This window comes from Ambystoma mexicanum, chromosome 4q, assembly GCF_040938575.1.
Source record: "Ambystoma mexicanum isolate Mex_15411 chromosome 4q, UKY_AmexF1_1, whole genome shotgun sequence".
NCBI lineage: Eukaryota > Metazoa > Chordata > Amphibia > Caudata > Ambystomatidae > Ambystoma > Ambystoma mexicanum.
This window is the reverse complement of record NC_090928.1, coordinates 437,575,795-437,595,938: the sequence shown is the minus strand read 5'-3', so window position 1 is coordinate 437,595,938 and position 20,144 is coordinate 437,575,795. Positions and strand designations below refer to the sequence as shown.

General features: G+C 47.8%; 1 protein-coding gene and 1 long non-coding RNA gene across 3 annotated transcripts in view; one reads left to right on the top strand and one right to left on the bottom strand.

Moving 5' to 3' along the window:
* Window positions 1-19,219, bottom strand: part of XPO1 (exportin 1) — a 1,118,801-nt gene extending 1,099,582 nt beyond the window's left edge. Inside the window, exon 1 of one of the 2 annotated variants that reach the window (XM_069608010.1) lies at window positions 18,917-19,219. The gene's annotated coding sequence lies outside the window, so the exon portion shown is untranslated. Of the gene's footprint in view, window positions 1-9,453; window positions 9,473-18,916 lie in introns of those variants that run through there. The other variant, XM_069608011.1, reaches the window with a different exon arrangement.
* Window positions 19,220-19,406: 187 nt separating this feature from the next.
* LOC138467772 (uncharacterized) overlaps window positions 19,407-20,144 on the top strand; it is a 79,475-nt gene continuing 78,737 nt past the window's right edge. The window contains exon 1 of the long non-coding RNA XR_011268137.1: window positions 19,407-19,625. This is a non-coding gene — a long non-coding RNA (uncharacterized lncRNA). The remainder of the gene's footprint in view (window positions 19,626-20,144) is intronic.

Below are 20,144 nucleotides of genomic sequence, written 5' to 3'. Positions count from 1 at the left end.
TATGCAGAAGAGTTTTAGTGCAGCACATTTCCTACCCCCAAAAATATAGCCAAGGGCAGCACACAGATGGCTCCCAATAAATCCATCAAGCCATCCTGTGGTGAAGCAGCCAGTCTGCACAGGGATACACAATGGCAGAAATGTAGAAGTGGCAGGGCCTTAACTGAGCAGCAAGGTTCAACACAATGGCCAACTGGAAAGCGCAGCAAAGTTCAGCACAAGGGCCTTTACAGGATTGCTAACCGGGAAGTGTGGTGTGGTTCAACACAAATGGCAAGCTTTAAGTGCAGAAAGGTTGGACACAATGGATAACTAAGGTGCAGCCAGGTACAAGACAAGGGGTACCGCGCACCAATGTCACCTGCATGGTCTACTGGCACCCAGGCGGATCGGAAAAGGAAAGGGGACAGTACAAGAGCTTTGATGTGCTGTTGGTAGCATCAGTTCGGAAAACCGGTTAGTGTGCTGGTTTGTGGAATTTGGAAGATGTTTTTTTCCCAGGTATGTCTAGTTTGAGTGTTTGGTTTGTTTTCTTGTTCGGGGTGGTGTGTGTGTCTCGTAGTGAGGGATTGTCTTCCTGTAGAGGTAGGTTTTTACATAGGAGTAAATAGAATAAATTGAGTGTTCGTTGGTTTGAGGGCGGTTGTCACCTTCACGCTCAGACAGGACCAGGCATTTGCTACTTATGGGATACGCCCGAATGAGTTACCTTGACCCTCTGGGATTACATCCAGACTCCATACAAGGTTTACCTTTGAGTTGTATCCAAACCCACCACGCTGATCATCCTCGGCCATATCCAAGTTCAACATTGTACAGCCTCCAACACATACAGATCCAAAGCACCACACACACACACACACACACACACCTAGGCTCAGTACATTGCACACTCAAGGAATGTGTTTGCGGCAGGGCATATCTTTACAGCATTTTTCTGGTTAATATCCCTTGTGTTTTAGTGGATGTTGTTTGTCGCTCAGGGGTGTTCTTCGTTAGGGTTGAAGGGACATGTTTTTAACCGTTTCCTGAAATTGAGGTGCTCCTCTGTTGTTTGTATTTCCTTTGGGAGCGAGTTCCAGTTTTCGCTACTAGGCTGGAGAAGGCGGACCTCCCAAAAAATGTGGGAGTATTCGGTTCAAGGGAGACGTTACTGGATTTTAGTGTTTCTGCAGGTTTGTAGATCTTGATTTTTTCCTGTATGAACTCGCTCCTTTGCCGTGGATCGCTCTGCGTTTTAGACACATTATTTTGAAGATTAGATGTTTGACTGGCAGCCAGTGTAGCTTTCTTAGGGCCTGTGTGACGTGGTCTCTTTTGGCGGGTTTAAGCAGTAGCCTTGTAACTGCGTTCTGTGTCCGTTGTAGCTTTCACAACAGGTAGTTGACACGACGAGGGAGATGATGTCAAGTGTACTGTGTGTGAAGGACAGGAATCCAACTAACTTCTCGATTGTGCGCAGGCAAAAGAAGCATTTCTTAACCCTTGCAATGAGTTGTGGCTCTAGCATTAGTTCTTTTTCCATTAGGATTCCAATGTTTTTGACCACTTAACGGTTGATGATTTTCTTCAGCTCGGACGGCCATGTAAAGTGCTAGTTTGCAATGTCTTTGGGGCGTCATCATAATTTGTTTTGTCCGGGTTGACTATTAGGCTGTTGGTCATCAATTGGTTTAGGTCCTGGAGATAGTCGGTCAGTGTTGCGTTTTCCTCTGTGTTGGCTTTGATTTTATAGAGTATTTGACTATTATATGTGTAGTTGTAGCAGGGGACACCATGTATTTTGAGGAGGTTGATTAGGGGTGCCAAGAATATATTTTAAAAAAAGAGTAATAGTGAAAGCAAAAACCATGTGGGACTCCACATGTTTTTCGAGGTGTTGATTTGAAAGGTGCTAGCCAAGTTGTTTGTTCCTTCGGTCAGGAATGTTTTCAGCCAGAGAAGCTGTGTTGCCAATCCAGGTATCATCTTATAGTCGTTTGATTGGGGCGTGGTGGTTGACTGTCGACATTGCTGAGAGAGAGAGTAGCATTAGTGCTCAGTTTGTGTTGGAGTCGATGTTGGTCTTTAGATCCTCCCAGAGAGACAGAGCGGTTTCTGTTCCCCTCATAGGTCTGAAGCCTACTTGTGCCCGATCTAGTAGATAGTTGTATTCCGAGATTTATTCGTAGACTGCTTTTTTAAAGTTTTGCCAGGTATGAGAGGTTTGAAATTGGTCAGTAGATGGCAAAGTCTTGCACATCTCCGGTGGGGTCTTTACGGAGTGGTTTGATGCAAGCAAATTTGAAGGCTTGTGGCACTGCTCCGGTTTCTAGTTAGGTTGAACAGATAGTATTCCGCCAGTGTTTATTTGGAAAAGGATGGTTTTGGTCACTGGGCCGGGATGAGCGTTGTTGCTTTGCTCACCAGGCTCCTCGGGATGATTTGGCCTGCTTAAAATGATTTACTGAATGTTGGTGATTATTCTTAAAATGGTTGGCAAGGTCGTTGCCTAGTTTAAGGATCGGCAAGTTGTTGCACATGGATGGTTTCTCATCTTGTTTATGATGCTCAACATTTGTGCGTTGCTTACTCTGGGGACCTGTCCCTTGTATTGTTTTGGTTGGAGTATTTTTGCTTTCTATGATCTGACCGGTCTGATATGGAGAAAAACCTACAAAAAAAAAAAAATGTTTCTAATAGTTGGGGCATGAACCATCTTGCCAGTGATTTTTTGCATGATAGATTTTTCTGGCGCAGTGTCATCCATGGTTTCCTTGATCCATTTTAGGGTTGAGTCTGTTCCTTCTATGCTGGTTACGCAGAGGGTGCTGGACGACAGCTTTGCCAGTAGTTTGGCGTTTAGGTCCACACTATCCAGTTTCTTTTCAAAGCTAGAGGATTATTAAAGGGCTTGTTGAGAGTTCTAGATGGCGAATGGACCATGAAGAGTATGAGGTGGTCATCACTAATAAAAGGTAAAAGAGGACCACAAAATTGATGGGACACTGGCAATGGCTCCAGAGAGCTTTTCTATCACATAAAAAAATGTAAACACGCAAAGGCAAGTGGAAGCTGTTTGGCAGTATACTTTTCCAGCACGCCTCTGCGTTCGCTTTTGCTGGTGACCGACTTCTCTCCAAGCAGTGCATCTGGTGCTACGGATGCAGCTTAGGAGCAGCGTGGTGCTTGGCTTTCAGCACCTTTCACGTAATTTGCATAAAAATCTCAGATTAGCACAAAGCCAAGTGGAAGACATTCAGCTGTCGTTTAAGGATGGTGTATGGAGCAAGGGCCCCATTTTCATTGTCTTGTGCAACAATGCATTCTTTATGTACTTTGGCCAAGCACAGACTCCACGATTGCCGAACAGATGTTTGTAATGGCAAGGAATTTGCCTTTACCCTCCTCACCTAGTGAAAGTGGGCAGTGTCCGTTTGTATACTGGACCCTCTGCAGGTAGGGAGGGGAAATTGGGTACTCTCTGTGGAATTTTGTCAAAATGTTGAAGCTCGCATAATCTGGCTTGGTGGGGAAGTTCAAAATACAACCCCCCCCCCCCCACCCACCCCCGATTTACAGTATAAACTCAAGGCTGATCATATGTACGCATAGCTGTGTGCAGTAACAGCAACCCACTGCCTGAAGAAAAGGACAGCGCCTGTGAAAAATAGGAATGTATTTAGAATTCTTTGGCGGGTTAAGGGGGGTGGCTGCAACAAAGTAGAAGACAACACACATCCTGGCAAACAATTGCACAATGGTTGGAAAGCATGTAAAACAACATTGTGCTTCAGCTACTGTATCACATGTTTGTCGTGGAAAGTACACTTCTGGTGCTTAACTGCACAGCAATATTAACAGTGCTCTCAGAAATTGAGCTTATATGGAATTAATTGTAATGGCATCAAGCAAGTTGATTTTTCGCCATCCTGCTCACACTAATATTGTGATCATACACATGGCTTCAAATATGGTTGCCGAAGCTATAAAGAGAAATTAACTATTTGTTGTATTTATTTGTACAATGCCGAGGAAAAAGACAATACATCAGAGTGCAGAATTCAAGGTGTAACTTGGTTGAGGTCTAAAGAGTAGTGTTTTCAGTGACGACTGGAAGGAATAAGTCTTTGTCCAATTACAAAGTGGGAGGTGGAATGCCACAGCTGGGCTGCTAGGGTAGGAAATACCTTTCCTGGTCCATTTACTTATTTTACCTGATATCTATTGACTAGAGGAAGGACAGTTCACCGGAAATTCGGTTTAGGCTTACATAGGGTTACAGGAGCCTTCAAGTAGGCTGGTGCATTACCGTAGAGGCATTTATGCATGAGGGTAGCTGTGAATACTGGCTTGTACTGGAAGCCAATGTAAGGGTTGTCTATGAGAAGATGTGCTCTCGTCGAGAAATTCCTTTACAGACGCGAAATGCATAGTTTTGCAAAATGCACCATTTTGGTGTCTGCCGTTTCTAAAAGCATGGTTTTGTTAGCCCCTATCAGCAATGCATTCCAATAGGCGGGAGAGAATCATTGCACAGGCAATTGATAGACAGTTTGACTGAAATAAATGGTTTAATGTGTTTTAGGAGTCTAAGATAGTAATGGCAATTATTGGAGATGTAGTTCACCTGTGTATCAGGATTGAGGAGTCAAGAAAGACGTCCAGGGTCCCAACTGATCAGAACGATACGGCACAATCCTTGATATGAAAGCCAAGAGTATTCCTTCCCCAGTTGAGCCTCATCTGCTGACGTTTTAAACATCAGTAAATCTGTTTTACCTCAGTTTAAACAGAGCCCGTTTTCAGTCATTCACAGGTCAATCATGCCGAGGAGGAGTTCAGCTTGGTGAGATTGCCTTTCTTCTACTGCTTGCAGTGAGTGTGTGTGGCCCAGAGCTCCACTAGCCTAGAAATCTTAATTTAAAATATAGTGCCCCCCCACCCCCACCGAAGCCCCTCGTGCCGCCATCACCTGGCTTCCCGATTTCCGCTCCTCCCACCCTGCCCAACACCGCGATAGGTTCTCCACAGGTCATAAGTGACCTCCCCAGGGCAGCCCTATGCTGTGCGAAGAGAAGAGAATTCCCCGGCCGCAATCAGCAGAGAAAGTGAGACAAGATGCCGGCTAGCAGAGCAAGGTAGCGCAGCAAGCACAGCAGAGAAGAAGTGACTGGAATATTCGAAGAACTGTGTGTGAGGAGAGGAGCTCCGCTTGCTGCAACTGCCGGAAGCCCTGCTGTCGCACGAGCATGGAAGAGGCCCCGCTTAACAAAGAACAGAACGAGAAACTGGAGAAGCTCGCTGCAGGCCCCACCGAGGCATTGGAGCCGGGGCCAACCACCTGTGGCCAGACCAGAGAAGAGCAGATACGACTGCCACGGTATGAATGAAGGGTGCTAGCTAACGCTACAGGGCGCATGGACAGAGATATACGCTAGGGACCAATTTGTTCCTCGAGAAGCACGCACAGACCTGAGGCAAACTGAATGTGGATAAATAAGGTGGGGGCCCACTGAAGCCAGTTGATATAGCATACATGCAAAAGCATACCCAATAGAGCCCAGATAGCGTGGCGTGGCCAGAGCTCATGCAGTAAGGTGGTGCCTGGGCATAGCTCCTGTCCCGATCCTGCCTGAAATCCTGTAAACTGGTGGCAATGGTATGAAACAGACTGAACGACATCCCTGCAAAGAGAAAGCGTTTCTGCTCCCCGTGGGCAAAGGTCCTACAAAGATTGGAACCTTTATCCTGATCGAGGCTGGAAAACGTAAGCCCCAAGGCATCTAAGATAGCGGATGCTGCAGTGGCCTAGGAGCAGGGAGGAGAGGCTACCCCAGCGCTGCTACAATCAGAGCCACGCGTGTACTGAGGTACTGGCACCCTTCACAGTATTGAAGCTGCACCAACTGACAGCGACGCGTGAAAATGGAAGGTTTGCTGGGTGAGAGCAGCGTGGAGCAGAGAAAAACCGAAACCAACGACCTTCCGGACGGAGACAGGGGAGCTGCAGAATGCTGGTGAAGCTGTAAAGATTGGGCGCCGCTGGGGATGCAGCGTTTGACTGGACACTAAAGATTACCAAGCAGCGAAGGACTGGCGGCACTGCACGAGGAAGGCACGACTCAACAGAACGCCCAAACCGCAGCAGCACGCCACTCAGCTGGAGGAGAAGAACGCTAACAAGATAGGAGGCCTGGCTGAAACCGCCCCAAAAGTGAGTCCTAGTAACTGAAGGCCAATGCGAATTGCTTGGGAGGAATTGGAAGAATCACAGGCAGCATTGGGAGGCGGTCTCAAGGTGGAATTAGAGGCTTCGCACGCGGAGCGCAAGAGGGGAACACGCAGTGCCGAAGAACAAATGGACTCACTGCGGGGAAAGTGGTGACACAGTAGAAGCGAGGGCTTGGCCACGATGAACTAACAATAACTTGGGAGTCACGCAACCCACACAGCGGAGGCAAGCCCTAGTATGGTGTGGACCGCTGGAAGCAAAAGGGAGTCACCCAAGGCACAAAACTGGGGTGACTACCACATCGGGTTGAATTGACACTACAGAATACCAGAGGCAGACAAGCGGCACCCCAAACGGAATACGACACGAACTGAACTGCCATTACTATAAAAGCTGAAGTGAATTGCAATTGATAGAGTTGGGGTTGGGTGAGCGAAAAGCAGCACAAACTGTGCGTAGCAGAGCTAGGAGGCTGGACATAGACTGTTGCTATTGCAACAAGAAATCTGCGCTGGTCGACCATCTCAGGGATTTGCAGTGGAAATATCCCCTGCACTGTAGGTGGAACTGAGGCCTGCAACCCAAGTAAATAGTGCTGGAGAAGCAACGATATAACCCCCTCCCCCCGCTGATCGATGCAGGCTACCAACACAGATAAGATAGCAGGGGCACTACGGAACGCGCAAGATCTGGCGCATGCACTACAAATCAACGAGGCCCATTAGACTCTGGTAAGGCTGGACCGATGTGCCACTCTTGGGACCAACAGAGAAGGAGGCAGCAAGAAAGCGCCACGGGCCTGGTGACGCAGCACAACAAAAGGGAAATTACTGCCCAGGTGGCGGAAGTTGCCAAACGGTACATTGGGTGCCTACATTACTTTAAGCCGGCCCACGCATCGGACTAGAACACAGTGGCTGACGAGGTGACGAGTGCCCCTGCCACCACAAACAAACATTGTGCACAAGGAGCAAGAAAGCAGCACAGACGACAAACAAGCGAGGATTGAGAGCAAGAAGAGATACAGGTAAAGTGAACGGGCCCTACTGTGCACGAAATCCCCCCCCCCACCCGCTACAGGCCGAGGGAACAAGGGGCACGACTGGGGCCGCAATAACCCTGCAGACCCTAAATGAACAGTAGCACATGCCCATGAATAAAGCCACTCAACATAAGGAAGAACCAGCGTGTGTGTCACCAGCAAAAAGGAGCCAGACTCGGTTGGGGCACACATAGGAGCACAATAATACCGTCCTCCAACAGGTACACATATAACTGCTGGCAACTGCCACCCGAGGGGATATGAAGAACATGTCCCTGGCAAAGGAGAAGAACAAGTCCTCAATCATGGACTCTTGCTGCAGCCAAACCGCGAGAGCAGGCACAAGTAGGCGGCAGGTCTGGTCCAGCACAGGAAGGTCAGAATGAGAACAAAGACAAACAAGTGCTGGAAGCAATAGCAGCGCTGCGCTCTTTTATAGACACTAAAATAGGGGAAGTCAAAGAGGACATGCAACTAATAAGACAAGATATGCGCAACCTGATGGAACAGGTGAAGACCACTGAAGAGGGACAAAAGGAGACAAACGATATAAGACCTACAGTCGAGGGTGCAGGAGCTGGAAAAGAAGAGCACGGTTCTGGAAGCGAGAGCAGAGGACGCTGAAGGGCAAGCCAGACGCAACAATGTGCCCTGCCTACTTGGAATTCCGGAAGGAATAGAAGGGCCAAACCCCACAAACTTTGTGGAGACGCTATTGCAACAAGACATCTGCGCTGGTCGGCCATCTCAGGGATTTGCAGTGGAAAGGGCCTACAGATCACTGCAGAAGAAACCTCCGCCAGGATCACACCCGTGCCCAATGATTGCCAAGATCCTAAAATTCCAAGATCGCAAGATCATACTACGGTTCTCCAGGGAAGGCGGAGCAATAAAGAGACCATGCCAAAATTGCCATGTACCCTGACTACACACCGGCAGTGCAAAGAGCAAGAAACTCTTGTCCCCATCAAGGCCAAGTTACGACAGCTAAACCTTAAAAACATGCTGGTGTACCTGTCCAGGTTCAAGGTGCTGTATAAGGGCCGAGCTGTATTCCTGGAGACCCCCGGCGGCGCCCACCATGTGGCTAAAAACACAACAACCTGGACAAGGAGGAAGAGACAGTGACGTAGCACATCACGAGATACAGAGGGAGTACGGGAACGGACAGCTAGATGACCAAACGGCAAGAACGGAGATGCCTAGCTCTGAAGCTAACAAGAACGCACCAAAGCCAAGATGAGAAATATTGATCTATCGATTTGGCCGGGGGCACTGCTGGGCCACTCAGCCTGAGCCAGCGGACGCACCCTGTGAAAGGACTGGCGTCGGCCTGTTGCCGACATCACACAACCTGCGCACGATGACCTGGATGGGCCAAGGTGGCGCAGGGCCGCCCGAGCTTTGCTTCGGAGGAGCAACTGCTGGGCGCAATTGGTTAACTTTGTTTTATTGTTGTTTGACAGGTTGTATGTTCTTGCAAAAGAGAGAAAATTGGTGCACTCCTAATGTAATGAACTATTTGAGAATAGTAAACAATTTTTCTCAATTTAATTTAAGGTGCGGGGGAGGAACTGAGACCCTGGCCAAGACCGCCACAAACAGACAACGAAGAAGAAGGTTCAAACTTTGAACCCTCCCGTCCCCTGCACACCATTATGTGTTGGATAAACCAACTACTTTGATCTCAGAATAGTGATCAATGTCAGCAATGAAAATTGTGTTTTGGATTACAGCTTGAATATAAATACAAGAGCAAACATTACAAAAGAAAAGAAACAATTCGAAGAAATGTTGCCAGTAGTGTGTTTTCAATTGGCGATGCGTTTCGAGGATGAACACCTCTTCTTAGGCCTAAACAAATATATATAGATTATATATAGGTAAATTTAGCAAACTATATTGTACAATAAAACCCTAACTGTTGAAAAAAACTAAAGACTCAAGTATGCCTCTTTTTTAGACTTTAATGCCGAATACACATTCCCATGCACATCAATATGCATTACATTGAATTATAATGAACACAAGTAAAATCTTTAAACCAACATAATTAGTGCATAATACGTAAATCATGTCCCCTAATGAACGGGGGCATAATGCTCAAGTGGCGAGGGATCCCGCGAAACCAACTGCTCATCAATCCGAACAATAATTAACAGTTGAGACAGAAATAGTTTAGGATGGTTCAAAATACCTGATGGTGTAAGTTAGAGGCAATGTAGACACAATATCAATCACCTCCTCAGAGAAGCAGGGGTAATGCATAAACCAAGTGCAGAAAGCTGCTTCTTAGTATGGGTAATGTCCATCAATCGATGAATCAGCATGAGCTAGTTCATTCTGTAAAACAAAGTAGTGGAAAGGGCACTAGTGTTAAGAGGTGGTGTAAACCCACTTTTTTGGCGTGGAAAAGAATCAATTTGCAGTAACACATGGTAACCCAGACTAATATTGATAGAAAATATGCACTAAATCCCAATAATAGGGAAAGCTATGTCCCTAAATAAGAGCAAAGCAATTGTTTTGAGGTAGGTTAGATGTACAAAACGTACACTGTTTAATGCTGTATACAAGTTCAGTAAAGAGGAGATTGGCATACAAGCTAATCACAAGAAGCTGTGGCCGACTGTTGAAATGACACGTGGTTTACCAGAAGGGTAGTAGTAGTGATCTGCAAGTAAAGACAATGGAGGAAAATGAGGGTAATATATATATATATAAAGGAGGTGCAGAACAGGTGAGAGAAATATTGTAGAAGGTTTTAAATAATAAAAACGTACCTAAATAGTGGAAAAAGTACATTCTGACATGTTGAGGAAATCACCCAGATGTGGAGTTCCAAAAATGCATCTTTGAGGGAGTTGAAGGTGTCCAAACCGTATGACCTCAGGAGCCAGGGTGCTAAATTCAGTTTGCAGGCATGGGTGTAGAGTCCCCTCCCCCGCCCCCCGTCTTGAGACAGGTTGAACAGGCAGGGTAGTTTCACAGGAGGGGGACATTTCCATTAGATGGGCGAACCAGGGTTGGCGGGCCCACATGGGGGCCACCAATATCATGGCGACTGGTTCTTGGTGCAGCTTGTGCACCATCTTGTTGAGTAGGGGAGTCTCGGGGGGGGGGGGGGCGGGGGGAGACGGGGTGGAGCGTAGACAAATTTCCATGACCATGCTATCCAGAGTACGTTCCCATTGGAGTGGTTCGGGGGATACCTGGAGGTGTAGTCTTGGCATTGGGCGTTCTCCTGAGTTGCGAACAGGTTGATCTCTGGGAAGCCCCATTCTACGAAGACGTTGAAGACTAGGTCTTTGTGTAGACGCCATTCGTATCCTGTGGCCAGTGGGAAATCTCTGCTGAGCACTTCCGCTAGAAGATAGAGTTCCCCTGGAACGTGTTGGGACAACAGGAACATCTTGTGTTTGAGAGCCCACATCCAAATGTTTTGGGACATCTTGGATAGCCCTGAAGAGTGTATGCCACCCTGTTTGTTCAGGTAATACATGGCTGTGGTGCTGTCTGTCAGAAACAGAACTGTTTTCCCTTGTATCGGTGTTTGAAAGGCCTTCAGTACTTTGAACACCGCTAATAGCTCCAACATGGTTATATGGTTAGAGGTTACCTGTGGGGACAACACTCAATGCGCTGTCTGCTGAAGTAGGTGAGTGCCCCCCCACCCCATGAGATGAATCTACCGTGAGAGGGGCTACCACTGAGGGGTGGTGAAGGTCTTCCCCTTCAAGAGGTTTTCCCTCAACCACCACTGCAGAGACAACTACCAGATCTTCCCATTGTCCACTGGCCTGACACCACTGGCTGTTGAGCCACTCTTGCATGGGACATGTGCGCAGCCGCGCGTGGGGAACTAAGTAAATGCATGACACCATCATACCTAGCAAGCGCATGGCGTTGTGTACCATCACTTCCAGACTGGCTAAATATTGAGGGATCTGAGAAAGCATGTTCTGAACCCTCTCGTTGGAGGGGAAGACAAAGCCGTCATTTGTCCAAATTAGGGCACCTCGAAATTGTTTGACTTGACTGGGGTCTAAGCTGGATTTCTTCTTGTTGATGTAGAATCCCAGATTGAACAGGAGGTCTATTGTCATCCGAGTATCTTTATGCATGTTTCATAAGAGTCCCCAGTTATGAGCCACTCGTCGAGGTAAGGGTAAACAGGGACGGATAGTCTGCACAGGTGTGCTGCTGCCAGGACCTTCGTGAACACCCTTGGTCCCGAGGCAATGCCGAAGGGGAGTACTTTGAATTAATAGTGCCTGGCCCCTATCACGAACCTGATATATTCTGTGCGCTGGCAACTTTCAAATAGGGAAGTATGCATCTTTCATGTCCAATGTTGCCATGTAATCCTGTTTCAACAGTGGGATTACTTCCTGTAGGGTTACCATACGAAGCTTTTGAGGGCTGACAAATTTGTTCGCTGGGCGCAAGTCTAACAGAGCGCATGGTGAGGTCCTTTTTGGGTACAAGGAAGTACACTGAATAAATACCCTTGTTTACCTGAAGAATAGGGACGGCTTCTATGTGTCATTTGTCAGAAGTGCCTCTACTTCTTGGACTAGGATTTGCAGAGGTTTGACATTAGGCGTCGTTCTTTGTGCAGTCTGAATTGTGGGAAGGCTGTGGCTCCCCCCCTGGAGTTGGGGCCTCTGCCTTTGCCGCGCACCCCTAGGTGAATAGTTGGTAGGGGTGCTGGAAGCTTGTCCCGAGTTCCAGTTGTTTCCCGTATTGTACGTGTTTTGTGCGGAACAGGATTGGTCTCGAAAGGAATGGTGAGACCTGCTTCCCCTTTTTGGGGGGCGGGGGTTTGTCTGTTATTTGTTGCAGGGATTTAAGAGTCTGTCTATTGCCTCTACTATCTATTTATATGTTCTTCTCTGCTCCGCTCTTTGCACTCTCCCCCTTCCATGCACTTGCACGGTCTCAATGTCACAGGGGCCTACTAAGATCGTTCTGTTCTCCCCTGTTTCCCCTCACTTGCCTTTGTCGCGCTCTGAAACACTTGTACGAGCGCGATATAAATAAATCATCATATCTATGAGGATCCTGTACACATGTTCAAATTCTGGCAAGGGATTGCCAGCCTTTCAATACTGGGCTGAAATGGTGCAATTTATGAGCACTGACTTTGCTAAAAATTCAGCAAAACTTAACTTGCAATTAATTATCAAATTCCAATACGTCTGAGAGTTGCACGTGCAAGCCAAGCATGGCCCATTGGTCATGCACCAGAACATGATTCATGCAGGGAGAGGCAGCGATCCTGTGAGCTGTTCTTTGATACTGCCTCCTTCATAAAGGGGGGCAGTGTGGCGCGTCGCCATCCATTCTGAATAAACGTCCCTTGTTACAACCACTCTTTGCTCAAAATGTTAAAGACTCATATGTTCTCTCATGTGTGCACGTAACAAGTCGCCACTATAAAACTTGTTTTGTTCCAGTGTAAAAAGAAAAGGTGCATCTTTAATCTATGGTGCCCAAGTTAAAGTGGGAATAAAATAGTAACATTGATTGGAATTTTGCAGTAATACACAAATTATGAAAATAATTTACCAAGAGGAATTGGTCTGCGATTCTAAAAAGTAGGTAAACTGAATGCTGCAATTAAAATGCTGTTACACAACCGTCCTTCAAAAGGTGCTAATTATTTGATGAAAAACAAATGCTCTTTTACAGATGGTGCAGTTGTGAAGGGCACAGTGACTCCCATGGCCAAGTCTGTTGAAAGCAAGTTTAAAAACTGTCCTGAATGTATGTCTGCCATGTCGGGTGTGCAATCACCATGGCTAAAAAGGAATCTGCATTCTAAGCCAATGTGATTGCCTGTCTGTGAATCTGCCTTTTTCAGATGAACTTCCTGAAACCAAAACCTTGATCCTGTCCGACAGCCTCCGGGTGCTGTTGCCGTTTCAAACTTTACACCAGATTACTGAGCACTGGTGGATAGCATGCAGTGTCCCCGTTCACACTGAATGTCCCGATTAGTTTCCTACTTCTGATATGCTTAACAATTTTTAGGAAACAGCATCTAATTAAAAAAATACTACATTAAACATGTTATATGAAGAGCAAATAAACTTCCCAAAAACATCTTGGTCGAAATTCTCATACTCATGGATATCCCATTAGCTCTCGCCAGTAGCTCCCGCCTATTGGCCATTAACTACAAGTAGCTCTTGCCAACTAAAAGGTTGGAGACCTCTGCCTAGAGCATTGTGCTTTACCAAAGAGATTCGACTCCTCAATAGGTTTGTTAATAAGAGCTGCTTGGGTCTCCGGATTGAAGCCCGAGTTCCGAAGCCAAGCGTGCCGTTTGAGCCGGGTGTCCTGAGCCAGGGACCTTCCTACCATCTCTTTCTTGCAGGTTCAGGCACTTCCTGGAGAGCTTCTTGCATCAGGTTCCACTGTGCATCTGCATAACTAGCAAGCAACGTAGTGTTTGCTATGCACGTGGTAAAAGCAGCTGCCGTGGTAATTCGCCTACCCAAGGTATACAGCCTTTTTGACTCCTTATCGGGAGGTTCCTCTCCCGTAGCAAGGGGTACTCCTGCCCTTTCCGGGTGGCGGTAACCAATAGGGAATCGGGGGTGGCGTGGCTTTTAATATATTGAGGGTCGGTAGGCGATGGCCGAAATAACTTCTCCACCCTTGGATTCACTGCCCTGGTCCTGTAGGATGGTAGTATCCTCTTCCTCATCGTAAATGTCTTGATGAGTGTCCATCTGGATTTCGTCTTCAGGCTGGATGGAAGTAAAATGTTATTGAGAAGGTCCTAAATTTCCAGGAAATCTCACAAGTTGACACAGAAGGGGTGGGGGGGTTTCCTCCCGAGGTCTCTTGGGGGTAGGGTGCTCTGAAAGCAAGACAAACCTTTGCAAACGGTCCATGCACCGTTCAAATGTTTCCCTGGTACATTTAGACGAACCAGAAGGGTCAATGGGTGGAAAATGCTAAATTTCAGCGCCATAGGGAGGAAAATGATTACTAATAGCGCTAGACAAAGGCACCCGACTGTCTTCATAGTCCTCGTGAGCATCAGGTGCTATGGCGCGTCTTTCGACATGTCCGCGGCATGCTCCTTGCGCTTTGTTGGCTCTTCAGGCTTCAGCCCCACTGCCGAAGTAATTGTCGCAATGCTTTCGGCGATGTCCGGCAAAGCAGGCCGAATGACTAGGAGGCCTAGGGTAGATTTCGACTGGGAGCCCTAGCAGTACATTTTTTGATTACCGGGGCCCTAGGGGGTGTCGGAGCGTCAGCTGAGCTTGCTTCCCCCGGCCAAATGTGTTTTTGAGATAGCACCCTTCATTTTCGAAGGCCCAGTCGCAAGGAGCTACTGCGGATGCAGGGAAGGCCGCTCATCTTCAAGATCAGAGGAATCAGTCGATTTTCAGCTGTCCTGTTGCGCTTTCAACCATCAAAGGAATCATCGAAATCGTGCCTAGGGTTGTGTGTTTGGTGTGGGTTCTTTGTACGCCAGTCGCCGGGTGTTGTCCCCATAGCGTGACTTGCGTCAGGCCTATTGGGGTCAGGGATGGGCGTGGCGGACCTAGAAGGGTCTGTCGTAAGGTCGATGGCATGCGCTACGAATGCTTGGTCATCACTTGTGCCCCTGTCACTTTCGGTGGTGAGGGAAGAAGATCGGGCCCACAACATGCTATAGACGGCCACTGCTTAACGCGGCATTCCTTTAGTGTTTTTTCGGTCAAAGGAGCCTACAGGCCGTGCACCGCGCTTCGTCGTGGTCAAGGGGTAGACAGTTATTGCACTTATCGTGCATGTCCTTCCACAGACATCTGACCCTGCAAGAGGGGCAGAACCTAAATGGTGTCCTTTTGATAGCAAAAGGTAATAAAGGTGATGACTAGAGCTAGAGGGTAAAGAGGGGGAAAGGAGAGACATAGCAGAAGATATGACCACACCGACCCCACTCTCCCTACTGTGTAGGCCGGCCAGAGGGCCCGGTCACATGGATGGATCCGTCGCCGGATTTTAAGCGTTGAAGTCCACTGCCGTCGAAAGTTCACGCGGTCTTCGTCGTAGTATCTGAACACTGTCTAAGTGACTTTAGGTGGAAAACCTGACAAAGTCGGAAAACGAGGATTAACAATGTTTCTTATGAGGAGCTCTGCAATAGGGCGACCAGTTATCTGGGTGGAAAAAAATAATCTGAGGGACCTCAGCGCGTGAAGCATTTTGGGTACACTACATGTCACGATAGGGATAGTGTTAGACACCTATGCCGACGTCCCCTTTCGGTCCCTGAAAGACAATAGTTAATACCCCACGGTTACCACTGGATGTCAGACCACCATTTTTTGGGTGGGGTCAGTTTTTCTGATTAGAACGGATCATAGGCCAACGGTGCAAATGATAGTTAGTGAAGGTTGGGTGAAAGGTTCTCCCAGGATATCAAGGTGGATGTTGGGGTTGCAGGGATACAATTTTCGGATGCGTTACATGCCGGGCAGGGAAAATGTAGTTGCAGACTGCTTGTCACAGCTACCTGTGGAGGAGATGGGGGAGCCGGTAGGGGAAGTACAGGAGTATGAAATGATTAGTGCAAGTATTGAACTTGGAGCAGTGGAAAGAGAAGAATGGGTGGCAGCAGAGAAACTGGACAGGACTGGACGGTAAAGGGGTGGCCCAGGAAAGAGGAGATTGAAAGAATGTTTGATCGCTTTCACAAGGTAACGGGTGATGTGTTTGTGGGAGGATGGGAGTAGGCTTAGAAGAGATGCCAAGGTAATTCCTCCTGAAGGGGACAGAAGCAAGCTTGTAAACATTGCCCATCAGGGCCATACAGGCATGAGTGGGACAAAAAGGTTGTTGAGACAAGCGTTCTGGCCAGCCATGGACAGGAAGGGGAGGGCATGCAGATTGTGTGCAGCGTGTGATAAGAGTAAGGTGGTGAGAGAAACTACTCTTTTGCCAGTAAGAGTACCGAGAGAGCCTTGGAAAAAAAAAAAAAAAAAAAAGTGTAGCAGTGGATTTAATGGGCCCCATCCAAGAGTTGGGTGATGGTTTCAAATTTGTGGTTGAGTTGATAGATATCAAAGTGATTGGAATTGCGGGCCTTAAGAGAGGCTACCACGGTGGAACTGTTGGTCTTCGAGGATGTGTTTTTCCAGGAAGTTTTCCCTTCAGCGATAGTTACAGATAAGGGTGTCCAGTTGTGCTCTGAGAAAATGTAAGCATTTTTATCGAATTTGGGTCAGCAGGGCGTCACCGTTTGTATCTTGAGTGGCGCCAGCCAGCAAGTTGTGTCCAGGTTGTCTGTGTACGTGTGTGCGAGTGTGGACCGCAAGGAGATTACAGATTTGATAGAAAAAAGGCACAATGGCAATACAAGGGTGTCTTTGATGATTTAGCTACGGTTAAAGTGCACGAGTGGGCAGTGGTTCTGATTTTTTTTTTTTTTTTACTCAAAATGCATTGAGAGTACGTTTTTGGGTCCTAAGAATTACGGATGTGCAAGGTGGTGAGGTTTGGTCTAAGGGAAGGTTGGTTTTGAGTAATGCAGGGAGGAGTGATGAACGAGAGCGAGAAGAGGACCTGGTGTTGTGCGGAGGCAGGTGAATCTGAAGAAGGCGGACAAGCAAAGGGAAGGATCCAGAAAATTCCCACCAGATTTATGGACTTTTATTGTGATTAACTTTTGTCGGTGTGTTTCGTTATAAGGAGGGGGTGTGTTGTGTTTCTGATATCCGTTTCTTTACAGTACGTGTTCTAATGCTGTTCCAGAACCCAACTGAGTTCTGGAACTAAGTCAGTTGGAGCTGAGCCGGGCTGGGTGCCTGTTGCTTGCTCTGTGCGTTACTATGTATACTGTTCCGCACTCACCGCGTCCACATCCTTGAACTCATACCTCCACCATCTCACGAGCTGGTGCATGTGCCCATGAGCAAGCCCACCACATCTGCTGAAGTGGATCCTGCTCGGTACCCCCAGCAACAATGTCCTGCAACCAAGGCCCAGGACACAACAGCACTCGCAACAGTCACCAAACCCCATTTATACAAAAATGTAAGCGATTGCACTTGGTCATAAACAAGATATTTGAAGAGTGCCAACACCTTACACGGAATCAGATCAAATCTTAATCTGAAAATCACGGGAAAAATCATCTGCCAGGCAGGTGTCCTGAAGCTGTGACGCATTTCTAATCAGACAAAAAAAAATTAAAAATAAATAAAACACGCGACGCTAACAGCCCTAATTCCTGGATCACAGAAACTGCTCTAACTTGACAATTAAACGTTCAGGGGAAGGAAAAACATGCTCATTGAATAATCTCACTCCCATTCCTGCCCCAACTAGACTGGAATAATCGTTCCACAGATTGATCAGCAAACCAAAACGAAGACAACAACAAAAAGTATACATTGTGCTCTTGCAATCATACGAGTTCTTGTACATTCCATATTATTTTTGAAAAGTAGGATCATGTATTCCTCGCTGTATACATGCTTAATTGCTACTGGTAGCCAGTGTTCAAACTGGTCTGAAAGGTAAACAACAGTGTTAACCCACAGTGGAGACACGCTCCAAACGGGAGCAGACCCCAGCCCCACTTCACAACTTATAAAGCTTCCTTGGACATAAGCGAAAAACAATAAGCACTGGAATGCATGTTCAACTGATAACGGTTTGCAATTATAATCACAAGTGAAACGCATAATCGTGCTGAAATCTAAAAACGGTGAATGCGCACAGGCACTGGGACGTCAATATAGACTCGTGCACATTGATTTCAGGTGAAAGGCCAAAACGTGGCATTCAACCCATAGCGTATGTGCAGAGCGACTGTTTTGCTCACTGGTAGCTTCGTTTACAAGGTGAATACATCCGTTCTGTAGGTGCCAGACCGATCGGCTGTATACTGGGGTAGGTGCGTATGGATCTATCCATAACTCTTAACAGGGCACACACAAAGCTTCGAGGGAGTCCTTTGGTGTGCACAGTCAAAGTTCCGGTGAGTGTAAGGCCATGTGCCAAAGAGCAGGTTAGAGGGACAGTGACAGCCGCAGAGCGCGCAAGGGCCATTAGCAATGTCAACCTTCCGTTCCGAAGTCGAAGGGGGAACCTTTAAAGCTCCTGCAGCATCGCGGCCCCCTAAATATAAAGGTGGATGTCGTACTGTGCAAGGATCGAGTGCAAAGTGGGGGCTGCCGTAAAACCATGGATGCCTGGAACACCACGCGCTATCCAGCAGTACAGTCACACACACCCGCCATCCAGAGCCCCGCCCTCTCGGCACGTGACCACCTGCACCAACACAAGACAGTCAGTCACTTCTGGAAATTTCCACTACACGGCGCGGCCCCTGCTACCGCGCTGCTTAAACGAGCATCCCCGAGACAAGGACAACCTATGCCAACTAACCAGAACAATCTATGCCACCTAACCAGAAGAGGTGAGGGAACACCTAAAATTACCCACTTACCAGAAACACCCACATAGAGTTCTCACAACACTTGCGCGGGCAACTGTCATAGACTCCCGCGCAACAACATTCAACAGCGTGAACTATCCGCTACAAGCGCTCCCCCACCATACGGCCCCTAAAAGCACTCGCTCATTACTATGCCAGCCATGTGTACCCTCCAGCGTGTTTAGAAGACTTTCACACGGAGGATTCTTACCAGTGGTAATGGCTCCGTAGGGGTGCCTAAGTAGAGGCTCTGCCTCTCCCACCCGGGCGTGGTGTTCGACTGGCTTGGGCTGCGCGGGACTGGGATGCGGATTACTCGCGGCGGGTTGATTTTGTACTCCTAGGTGACAGTGGCGGGCGTTGCACTACGTTACTTGCGACGGGGCACAGGGGGAGAGCGCGGGGAGTTGCAGCTTCCCCTCCTAATGCTACAAACTGGGAACCGGTTAAAACCGGTTCAGACTGGGAGATTCCATCTCGGTTTAGTTTTCAGCCCATGGCGCCGCCGAGCGTTTGGAACCAGGGCCTCACCCCTAGAGCTCACCCATTGGCCGACGAGAGGACGAACACACGCCCCCTGGGCGACGATTGGCAAGAGCAGATGACACTCACTTTCAACCCTCAGTGCGCCCGCCCGTGGAGGCCCGCCCCTTGCAGTTCTTTCCCCTGTAAACCATTGCACACATAGTATATGACGAGGCTGTTGGCTACGTTTTCCGTCGATCTAACAACTGTCTCGGTAGCCGTAGTAACGTCAGAGCCCGCCTCCGAGTCCTGCCATTAACGTCATCCTCACGAAGCTCAAAAGCAGCGACAGCAACAAAATAGAAACAGCAGAGGGACAACTGCGATAGGTTTTGCTTTCGGAGAAGCGCATGGAGTTGGAGTGTGTAATTTGCCATGTCCCAGCAAATGCAACAGTAGGTTTGCCCCGTGCGGTATTTCTAATTTTGTCCTCATTAAATAGAATACAACTATATTATGTGTTCTAATTAATTCAGTTCAAGTTGCCGTTGTCCTTTGATGTGCATGAATGCGAACATGTCATGTCCGCTGGACGAATAATCTCTACCTCAGAGTATGTAGCCTGTTTACCTCTAGCTCATTTTGCTCTAGATTTTCTGGTGATGCCAGTTCGATGCAACGTTACTGCGGTGAATTATGCTTCTCTAATTCTTTAAAGAAAAGTCAATGTAAGCTTTTGACTCTGTTGTGAAGTCGGGCGTCACCGCTGTCAAGTGATGACATTCGACTTCACTCGATGAATACGACCCCCGCCCCAAGCACTGGCGTTGGGCTCCATTTTTGCAGCTGCAGGTTCACAGCTTGCGCACGCCGTAAAACAACTGGCAACGGAGGAGTGGGTTCGACCCACCAGCCAGCTACCGCACGCCTGGAGGTGCGCAGAGCACCAGAAACGTGCAGTGGTGGTCAGACAC